The 12,637-nt window shown below is 53.1% G+C and overlaps 1 protein-coding gene across 1 annotated transcript in view; it reads right to left on the bottom strand.

The window, feature by feature from the left end:
• The window catches only part of LOC144951936 (muscarinic acetylcholine receptor M4-like), a 37,664-nt gene extending 26,313 nt beyond the window's left edge, over positions 1 to 11,351 (bottom strand). Inside the window, exon 1 of the mRNA XM_078882296.1 lies at positions 11,225 to 11,351. The gene's annotated coding sequence lies outside the window, so the exon portion shown is untranslated. The remainder of the gene's footprint in view (positions 1 to 11,224) is intronic.
• Between the last annotated feature and the right edge of the window lie 1,286 nt (positions 11,352 to 12,637).

Below are 12,637 nucleotides of genomic sequence, written 5' to 3'. Positions count from 1 at the left end.
CGTACACACGTACACACACACGTACACACGTACACACGTACATACACACGTACACACGTACACACACACATACACACGTACACACGTACACACACACATACACACGTCACACACACACGTCACACATACACACGTACACACGTACACACACACACGTACACACGTACACACACACGTACACACGTACACACGTACATACACACGTACACACGTACACACACACATACACACGTACACACGTACACACACACATACACACGTACACACGTACACACACACGTACACACGTACACACACACGTACACACGTACACACGTACATACACACGTACACACGTACACACACACATACACACGTACACACGTACACACACACACACACGTACACACGTACACACACACGTACACACGTACATACACACACATACACACACGTACGTCGGGCATACAAATGCAACGACCCACGTATACCCTGAATAGACTGTTGGGGGGAGTGCTGTTAGCGAGCACCTATCATGGTACATTAAGGGATGGGTGGCCAACACCACGCCCGGCCGCCTTTGTCTCCCAAGTGGAGATGTTTACACACCGCACCAGGTACTCATTCGAGGTTGAGTCGACCTCGGGGAGGTCAGGACCGGCTCAGATAATCGTTACTGGGGTTGGGCGGCCGAGTTCGTAACGCAGCGCGCGAACCGTAACACTCCCGCTTCCACACACACAGACACGCACTCACACACACAGACACGCACTCACACACACAGACACGCACTCACACACACAGACACGCACTCACACACACAGACACGCACTCACACACACAGACACACACTCACACACACAGACACGCACTCACACACACAGACACGCACTCACACACACAGACACGCACTCACACACACAGACACGCACTCACACACACAGACACGCACTCACACACACAGACACGCACTCACACACACAGACACGCACTCACACACACAGACACGCACTCACACACACAGACACGCACTCACACACACAGACACGCACTCACACACACAGACACGCACTCACACACACAGACACGCACTCACACACACAGACACGCACTCACACACACAGACACGCACTCACACACACAGACACGCACTCACACACACAGACACGCACTCACACACACAGACACGCACTCACACACACAGACACGCACTCACACACACAGACACGCACTCACACACACAGACACGCACTCACACACACAGACACGCACTCACACACACAGACACGCACTCACACACACAGACACGCACTCACACACACAGACACGCACTCACACACACAGACACGCACTCACACACACAGACACGCACTCACACACACAGACACGCACTCACACACACAGACACGCACTCACACACACAGACACGCACTCACACACACAGACACGCACTCACACACACAGACACGCACTCACACACACAGACACGCACTCACACACACAGACACGCACTCACACACAGAGACACGCACTCACACACACAGACACGCACTCACACACACAGGCACGCACTCACACACACAGACACGCACTCACACACACAGACACGCACTCACACACACAGACACGCACTCACACACACAGACACGCACTCACACACAGAGACACGCACTCACACACACAGACACGCACTCACACACACAGACACGCACTCACACACACAGACACGCACTCACACACACAGACACGCACTCACACACACAGACACGCACTCACACACACAGACACGCACTCACACACACAGACACGCACTCACACACACAGACACGCACTCACACACACAGACACGCACTCACACACACAGACACGCACTCACACACACAGACACGCACTCACACACACAGACACGCACTCACACACACAGACACGCACTCACACACACAGACACGCACTCACACACACAGACACGCACTCACACACACAGACACGCACTCACACACACAGACACGCACTCACACACACAGACACGCACTCACACACACAGACACGCACTCACACACACAGACACGCACTCACACACACAGACACGCACTCACACACACAGACACGCACTCACACACACAGACACACACTCACACACACAGACACGCACTCACACACACAGACACGCACTCACACACACAGACACGCACTCACACACACAGACACGCACTCACACACACAGACACGCACTCACACACACAGACACGCACTCACACACACAGACACGCACTCACACACACAGACACGCACTCACACACACAGACACGCACTCACACACACAGACACGCACTCACACACACAGACACGCACTCACTCACACAGACACGCACTCACACACAGAGACACGCACTCACACACACAGACACGCACTCACACACACAGACACGCACTCACACACACAGACACGCACTCACACACACAGACACGCACTCACACACACAGACACGCACTCACACACACTCACATACACAGACACACACTCACACACACAGACACGCACTCACACACACAGACACGCACTCACACACACAGACACGCACTCACACACACAGACACGCACTCACACACACAGACACGCACTCACACACACAGACACGCACTCACACACACAGACACGCACTCACACACACAGACACGCACTCACACACACAGACACGCACTCACACACACAGACACGCACTCACACACACAGACACGCACTCACACACACAGACACGCACTCACACACACAGACACGCACTCACACACAGAGACACGCACTCACACACACAGACACGCACTCACACACACAGACACGCACTCACACACACAGACACGCACTCACACACACAGACACGCACTCACACACACAGACACGCACTCACACACACTCACATACACAGACACACACTCACACACACAGACACGCACTCACACACACAGACACGCACTCACACACACAGACACGCACTCACACACACAGACACGCACTCACACACACAGACACGCACTCACACACACAGACACGCACTCACACACACAGACACGCACTCACACACACAGACACGCACTCACACACAGAGACACGCACTCACACACACAGACACGCACTCACACACACAGACACGCACTCACACACACAGACACGCACTCACACACACAGACACGCACTCACACACACAGACACGCACTCACACACACTCACATACACAGACACACACTCACACACACAGACACGCACTCACACACACAGACACGCACTCACACACACAGACACGCACTCACACACACAGACACGCACTCACACACACAGACACGCACTCACACACACAGACACGCACTCACACACACAGACACGCACTCACACACACAGACACGCACTCACACACACAGACACGCACTCACACACACAGACACGCACTCACACACACAGACACGCACTCACACACACAGACACGCACTCACACACACAGACACGCACTCACACACAGAGACACGCACTCACACACACAGACACGCACTCACACACACAGACACGCACTCACACACACAGACACGCACTCACACACACAGACACGCACTCACACACACAGACACGCACTCACACACACTCACATACACAGACACACACTCACACACACAGACACGCACTCACACACACAGACACGCACTCACACACACAGACACGCACTCACACACACAGACACGCACTCACACACACAGACACGCACTCACACACACAGACACGCACTCACACACACAGACACGCACTCACACACACAGACACGCACTCACACACACAGACACGCACTCACACACACAGACACGCACTCACACACACAGACACGCACTCACACACACAGACACGCACTCACACACAGAGACACGCACACACACACAGACACGCACTCACACACACAGACACGCACTCACACACACAGACACGCACTCACACACACAGACACGCACTCACACACACAGACACGCACTCACACACACTCACATACACAGACACACACTCACACACACAGACACGCACTCACACACACAGACACGCACTCACACACACAGACACGCACTCACACACACAGACACGCACTCACACACACAGACACGCACTCACACACACAGACACGCACTCACACACACAGACACGCACTCACACACACAGACACGCACTCACACACACAGACACGCACTCACACACACAGACACGCACTCACACACACAGACACGCACTCACACACACAGACACGCACTCACACACACAGACACGCACTCACACACACAGACACGCACTCACACACACAGACACGCACTCACACACAGAGACACGCACTCACACACACAGACACGCACTCACACACACAGACACGCACTCACACACAGAGACACGCACTCACACACACAGACACGCACTCACACACACAGACACGCACTCACACACACAGACACGCACTCACACACACAGACACGCACTCACACACACAGACACGCACTCACACACACTCACATACACAGACACACACTCACACACACAGACACGCACTCACACACACAGACACGCACTCACACACACAGACACGCACTCACACACACAGACACGCACTCACACACACAGACACGCACTCACACACACAGACACGCACTCACACACACAGACACGCACTCACACACACAGACACGCACTCACACACACAGACACGCACTCACACACACAGACACGCACTCACACACACAGACACGCACTCACACACACAGACACGCACTCACACACACAGACACACACTCACACACACAGACACGCACTCACACACACAGACACGCACTCACACACACAGACACGCACTCACACACACAGACACGCACTCACACACAGAGACACGCACTCACACACACAGACACGCACTCACACACACAGACACGCACTCACACACACAGACACGCACTCACACACACAGACACGCACTCACACACACAGACACGCACTCACACACACAGACACGCACTCACACACACAGACACGCACTCACACACACAGACACGCACTCACACACACAGACACGCACTCACACACACAGACACGCACTCACACACACAGACACGCACTCACATACACAGACACGCACTCACACACAGAGACACGCACTCGCATACACAGACACGCACTCACACACAGAGACACGCACTCACACACACAGTCACGCACTCACACACACAGACACGCACTCACACACACAGACACGCACTCACACACACAGACACGCACTCACACACACAGACACGCGTACATACATAGCCCTAAGTTAGTAACTGGTTCGATGTGTAAGACATTAGCACTGGAGAAGACAAAGGCGGCCGGGCGTGCTTGCTGGCCACGCCACACACATATAAAACAAAAACCCCCGTATAGCCTCATCAGACTGTTGGGGCAAGTGCTATGAGCGAGCACCTACGACGCCTACATATCCCGTGATTATCACGGTTGGCTACGTATGGTGCGAAAGAAGTTCAACATCCACACATTGAAGTCGACCGAGGGAAGGCCCAGTCAGTGCCGGTTCAGGTAATCGTCGCTGGGGTAGGGAATGAGACTCGGGAAGCCGGCTTCGTAACGCAGCGCACGGACCTCTACACCACCGCCCCCACGCACACGCACGCGCGCACACGCACACGCACACACACGCACGCACACGCACGCACACGCACGCACACGCACGCGCACACACACGCACGCACACGCACACACACGCACGCACACGCACGCACACGCACACGCACGCACACGCACGCGCACACACGCACGCACACGCACACGCACGCATGTACCTAGTCAAAGATCCCCAGTTTAACCTTAACAGACTGTTGGGGAAAATGCTGTAAGCGAGTAGCAGCACCTATGAAGGCCGGCACGGCACACGAGGGGTACCACGCCCATCCGCCTTTGTCTCCCCCCCAGTGCTGATGTTTTAACACGTCGCAACAAATACTCATTTGAGGCTGAGTCAACCTAGCGGATGCCCACGACCAGTTCCAGACCTACACCACGGATCGTGGGGTTCGTAGCGCAGTGTGCTAACCACTACACAAACCGCTCCCCATAACAACACGTCGTCACGCAAAGACAACGACCGCCCCCATCGCCCGCCACGGACTGTTGGGGGGGCACAAGGCAGAGGTCGCAACCGGGTACCCGATACCAGTACCCTACCCGATACCCGGGTAGGGTACGGGTATCGGGTACGGGTATCAAAACCCGTTTGCGACCTCTGGCACAAGGGTTGTGAAGGGAGCAGCACCCAGACACGTCAGGAGCGGTGGCGCAGTGGTTGGCGCACTCTGCGCTACGCACTGCGTTGGATATCCTCGTCCATGGCCACCGACATCTGAGCCTCCCCGCGCTGGGCCTCCTTGAGGCTAATTCAGCCCTAAATGAGTATGTGTTGCGATGTGCAAAAACATCAGAACTGGGGAAGCCAAAGGGTCCGGGCGTGGTTTTTAGCCACACGACCCTTTCGTGTGCTGTAATCGGCCTTAGCACGCAAACACAAATACAATGAAGGTCTCCGGTGAAGTTTTATCAGACTGTTGGGGCAAGTGATGTGAGCGAGCGCCTTTGAAGGCTTACATCAGCACACGATTAGCACGGTTGGCTATGCACGGTGCGAAAGAAGTTCCACATACATATATTGTGGCTGAGTCCACCTAGGTGGCGCCCTGGCCCGATTCAGATAATCGTCACTGGTATTGGCCGTGAGCGGTAATCGAACTCGTGTCGCCGGGGTGATAATACAGCGCGGTACCCGCTACACTACCCGCTACACTACCCGCTACACTACCCGCTACACTACCCGCTACACTACCCGCTACACTACCCGCTACACTACCCGCTACACTACCCGCTACACTACCCACTACACTACCCGCTACACTACCACACTACCCGCTACACTACCCGCTACACTACCCGCTACACTACCCGCTACACTACCCGCTACACTACCCGCTACACTACCCGCACACGCAGACAGACATCCCACGTGTAGCCTCACCAGACTGTTGCAGCGCCTATAAATACCAACGGGGCACACGGAAGTGTGTTCGGCTGCCTTTGTATCCCCAGAACTGCTGTTCTTTACGCATATGGCACAAGTTACGCATCCAAATGTATACATATAAGGCTGAGTCGACCTAGATGAGTTCAGACACCAGTTGCCAACCCGCTGTAGGTCGACCTGCAGCAGTCGGGTGCCGGCAATCCACGCGCTGTTGGCCATCCCCTACCCGAGCTCGACTCCTGCCATCGTTAAATTGTCTCTGTAGCATCAACACCTATTATTACACGATGCCACTATTTAAATTTTACGAGATAAGGCCCCACTGAGCTATGTAACTCTTTTTCAGAAGCCACCTGGCTATCACAAATGATAGCTCAACGAAGTGGCTTCTCATCATCATCATCACGCGGAAATGTAAAGCAGCAGCCAAATGCTATGAACGCGTGGCGTTGAGTCGAAACGTGGAGGGGGAACCCGCAGGAGCCGGAGAAGAACGCACGCCATCACAGGGAGAGAGAGGCACGCAAACTCCAAATATACAGCAGGAGTCGGCAGGGTCAGAATCGAACCCACGATCTCCTGTATACTAGGCGAGATAATTAACATCTCGCCACGGCGACACCTGGCACGGGCCATCCCCTAGGTAGGCTCGGACTGAAATGAAGAGCTTCGTTTGGTTCGAATCCGGCTTCTCCACACGCCACAGATTATTCGGGAGGCTGCTCATACCCACGATCTCCTATCCCCTCTCATCTCACTCCACTCCCCTCCACACATTCTCCTACCTATGAAGGCCGGCACGGCACACGAAGGGGAGGGTGGCCAGCACCACGCCCGGCCGCCTTTGTCTCCCTATCGCTGACATGTACACAATGCATGAGATATTCATTTGAGGCTGGCTCGACCGAGGACAGGACCGGGAACGATTCACAGATTCGCCGCTGGTGTTGGCCGTGAGCAGAAATTTTACGCGGGTCGCCGGGTTCGTAGCGCAGTGCGTTGACACGGACACAGCCACACACAGACACAGCTACACACAGACACAGCTACACACAGACACAGCTACACACAGTTACACACAGACACAGCTACACACAGACACAGCTACATACAGCTACACGCAGACACACAAAGACACAGCTACACTCATACAAAGACAAGGACCCACGTATATCCTACATAGACTATTGGAACAAGTGCTGTTCGCGAGCGCCGATAAAGGTCGGCATGGTGTAAGTTGTTGTTGGGCCAAGGACCCACGCCCGGCCACCTTTGTCTCCCCAGTGTTAATAGTGCACGCATCACACCAGCGACTCATTTAATGCTGAGCCGACCTATGAGAAGCCATGAACAATAACCGGTTCAGATATTTGTCATTCGCCACTGACACACGTACACACACAGGTACACTGACACACGTACATACACACAGGTACATTGACACGTACACACACACACAGGTACACTGACACACGTACACACATACACAGGTCCACTGACACACGTACACACACACAGGTACACTGACACACGTTCATACACACACAGGTACACTAACACACGTACACACACACAGGCACACTGACACACGTACATACACACACAGGTACACTGACACACGTACACACACACAGGTACACTGACACACGTACATACACACATACGGTTGCTGAACGAATACATTATGAGTTTGCACTCATTACACACAAGCCACAAATGAACCACAATACCTTGCTAATTTCGTCAAGGGGCATGAACTATCACGCGATCTCCGATCATCTTCGCTGTAGCAACTTTTGGCTCAGCCATCGAACAAATATGGTCATTGCATCGCTCGCTTTCAGATGCGCTTCTTCGGCCGTCTGGAACGTTCTTCTTTCAGATATGAGGAAGAGACTCGAGCTCATTTCTTTAGAACTGCTTGTTGTGTTTAGTTTGTTGTCCTTACACCGCACCTCAGATGAGCACGGTTGGCTACGTGCGGTGCGAAAGAAGTTCAACTCATAGCACACAGGCAGACGTATGCAAAACTACTTACACTGACATGACAAAGATCCCCCGTATAACCTGAACATACTGTTGGGGCAAGTGCTATTAGCGAGCACCTACGAAAGCCTGCACGGCACACGAGAGGGTGAATGGCCAACACCACACCCGGCCATCTTTGTCTCTCCAGTAGCGATGTTTACACAGCACCAGGTACTCATTTCAGGCTGAGTCGATCTAGGGGAGACCCATTATCGGTTTAGATAACCGTTGCTGGTGTTGGCATCAGCGGGAATTGAACTTGGGTCGCCAGGTTCGTAGCACAGCGCGCGAACCGCTCCACTACCGCTCCCTATACAAAGACAAAGATCCCCCGTGTAGCCTTAACAGACTGTTGGGGCAAGTGCTGTGAGCGAGTAGCACCAATGAGGGCCGGCACAGCACACGAGGGGATGGGTGACCAGCACCATTCCCGGCCGTCACACCTGTCACACCTGTAGTGTCACAGCTGTAGTGTCACACCTGTAGTATCACACCTGTAGTATCACACCTGTAGTGTTCACAGTTGTCACACCTGCAGTGTTCACACCTGTAGTATCCCAGCTGTAGTGTCACACCTGTAGTGTTCACATCTATAGTATCACACCTGTAGTATCACACCTGTAGTATCCCAGCTGTAGTGTCACACCTGTAGTATCCCAGCTTTAGTGTCACACTGTAGTGTCACACCTGTAGTATCACACCTGTAGTGTCACACCTGTAGTGTCACACGTGTAGTATCACACCTGTAGTGTTACACCTGTAGTGTCACACCTGTAGTGTCACACCTGTAGTATCACACCTGTAGTGTCACACGTGTAGTATCACACCTGTAGTGTTACACCTGTAGTGTCACACCTGTAGTGTCACACCTGTAGTATCACACCTGTAGTATCACACCTGTAGTGTCACACCTGTAGTGTTACACCTGTAGTGTTCAGGCGAACTGACCTGCGCGTTGGCTCCGCGTGCATCCCCTCCTTCTCGTACTCTTATCATACCCCTCCTTCTCGTCCGTCAATGACTTACAATATATCCACTGCCAGTAATAGTGTGTATGTTGTAAGTGATAGTATATATTGTGATAGTATGTATTGTAAGTGATAGTATATATTGTAGGTGATGGTATATATTGTGATAGTATGTATTGTAAGTGATAGTATATATTGTAGGTGATGGTATATATTGTGATAGTATGCATTGTAAGTGATAGTATATATTGTAGGTGATGGTATATATTGTAAGTGATAATATATATTGTAAGTGATAGTATATATTGTAAGTGATAGTATATATTGTAAGTGATAGTATATATTGTAAGTGATAGTATATATACGCTGTGTCTATTATTACAGACTTTGTCCTCGGAAGGGGAGCTGCCATCATTTGCCACCACACGTCTCTATATGTCGCACGTGTCCACATCTTCGCCTACCCCTCCGCGTATTGCATTACTGACAGCATCTGGTAGCGTTGTTATTATGACAGTATACACACATACTGTCTTCACAGTCAGAGCGCACGGTCAGATCCGGAATGCTCCCTCGCCTCTAACCCCCCCCCAGTATTGTCCATCACCAACATCATCACAACCATCGCCAACCACCACCATCACCACCACCAACACAATCTCCACCACCGTCACCACCACCATCACCACCACCACTATCAAAGACGTATAGCCTGTAACAGACTGTTGGGACAAGTGCTGTTGGCGAGTAGCACCTCCAATTAGCACGGTTGGCTACGTACAGTGCGAAAGAAGTTCAAAGTACATATGAAAGCCGGAAGGCACAGGAGGTGGTGGGTGGCCAGCACCACGCCCGACTGCCTTTGTCTCCCCAGTGGCGATGTTTACACACCGCACCAGGTACTCATTTGAGGCTGAGTCGACTTAGGGGAGGTCCAGGACCGGTTCAGATAATCGTCACCGGTGCTGTTGGCCGTGAGCGGGAATCAAACCGGACTGGCCGGGTTCGTTGGGCAGCGTAGCGCTAACCACTACACCACCGCTCCCCATCACCACCATCACCACCATCATCATCACCATCATCATCATCACCACCACATCACCACCACCACCATCACCACCATCATCATCACCAATTCCGTTGATTACAAAAAATAAAAATGTAACTCACCTAGACGATCCGACTCTCAGTGATTAAATATCGATGAATAATTCCTTCCCAGCGTCAGTCACATTGCGCGCACTGCAGTCCACCTCCCCACGGCCGCCTTTGCATCCCCCGCGCCCCCACCTCCCCGGCGACCCCCTCCACCGCGGTGTCCGCTGGCGATGTTCCTTAGCGGTCCTTCTTCTTCCATTGTTCCCCGCGGCTTTGCTTCCCACGCATGTCACGAACACCTCCCCCCCCCCCGGGGGTGAGGTGGCGTGGTGGTGGTCGTGGCTATTTCGCGTAAAATATTTAAGATAATAAAATAAAACAATTTTTTTTTTATTCAATATCTAAACGTGATTTTTGCCTGCCCGCAATGCAATTTCAATGCTACGCTTCCATTGCGGTTGCAATAGGCTACACGTGTCTCCCTGCCGTGTCTCCCTGTCGTGTCTCCCTGACGTGTCTCCTGTGTGCCTGTGTGTAGCCTGTGTGTAGCCTGTAGCACTGTGTGTATACGCTGCCGTCTCTCTGTGTGCCTGTGTGTAGCCTGTGTGTGTGTGTGTACACACGCACGCACACACGCACGCACACACGCACGGCAATGAGAGATGAGCAGTCGTGCGCGACTGTGCCTGCACCGTGTTCTCTCTATGCGAGATCGCGAGCGGTGGTGTATATATATGGATGGTGTGTGTACGCGTGTGTCTGTGTACACAGGACGCACACGCACCGCTATGATAGAGGAGCAGTCCCTGGACCGCGTTCTCTATGCGAGAGAGCTCGTGGTGGTGTGTGTGTGTGTGCATGGGTGTTGTGTGTGCGTGTGTGTGTATATGGTGGGTAGGGGTGATGCACGGAGCTTAATTTCTTATGGAATATTTTTTAGGCTCCCCCTCCCCCTAGTTGCAGATAGCAGAGTGAGCAGAGTGGTGGGGGGGGCTGGTGTGGTAGCTATGGGGGGAGGGAGACTTTCCTGAGATCAGCCCTGGACAGCTCCGGTTGAAATTATACACGGGTGTGTGTTTGTGTGTGTGCGTGCATGTGTGTAAGTAGCTGCTGACCAGGCGACCCGAGTTCGATTCCCGCTCACGGTCAACACCAGTGACGATGATTTGAACTGGTCCTGGGTCTCCCCTAGGTCGACTCAGTCTCAAATGAGTACCTGGTCCGATGTGCAAACATCGCCACTCGGGAGACAAAGGCGGCCGGTGTGGTGTTGGTCACCCATCCCCTCGTGTGCCGTGCTGGCTAACATCGCTTGCCCCAACAGTCGGTTGAGTCTACACGGGAGGTCTTTGTCTTTGTCTCGAGAGTGTGAGTCTGTGTGGGTCACGGTGGCGCAATGGCGAGCGCTCTGCGCTACAAACTCGGCCGCTTCAGTTCGATTCCTTGCTACGGCGAACATCAGTGACGATTGGTGTCTGAATCGGT

The sequence above is a fragment of the Lampetra fluviatilis genome, chromosome 64 (assembly GCF_964198595.1).
Source record: "Lampetra fluviatilis chromosome 64, kcLamFluv1.1, whole genome shotgun sequence".
Lineage (NCBI taxonomy): Eukaryota > Metazoa > Chordata > Hyperoartia > Petromyzontiformes > Petromyzontidae > Lampetra > Lampetra fluviatilis.
Note: the sequence above shows the minus strand (reverse complement) of the source record. Positions and strands in the feature narration are given on the sequence as shown.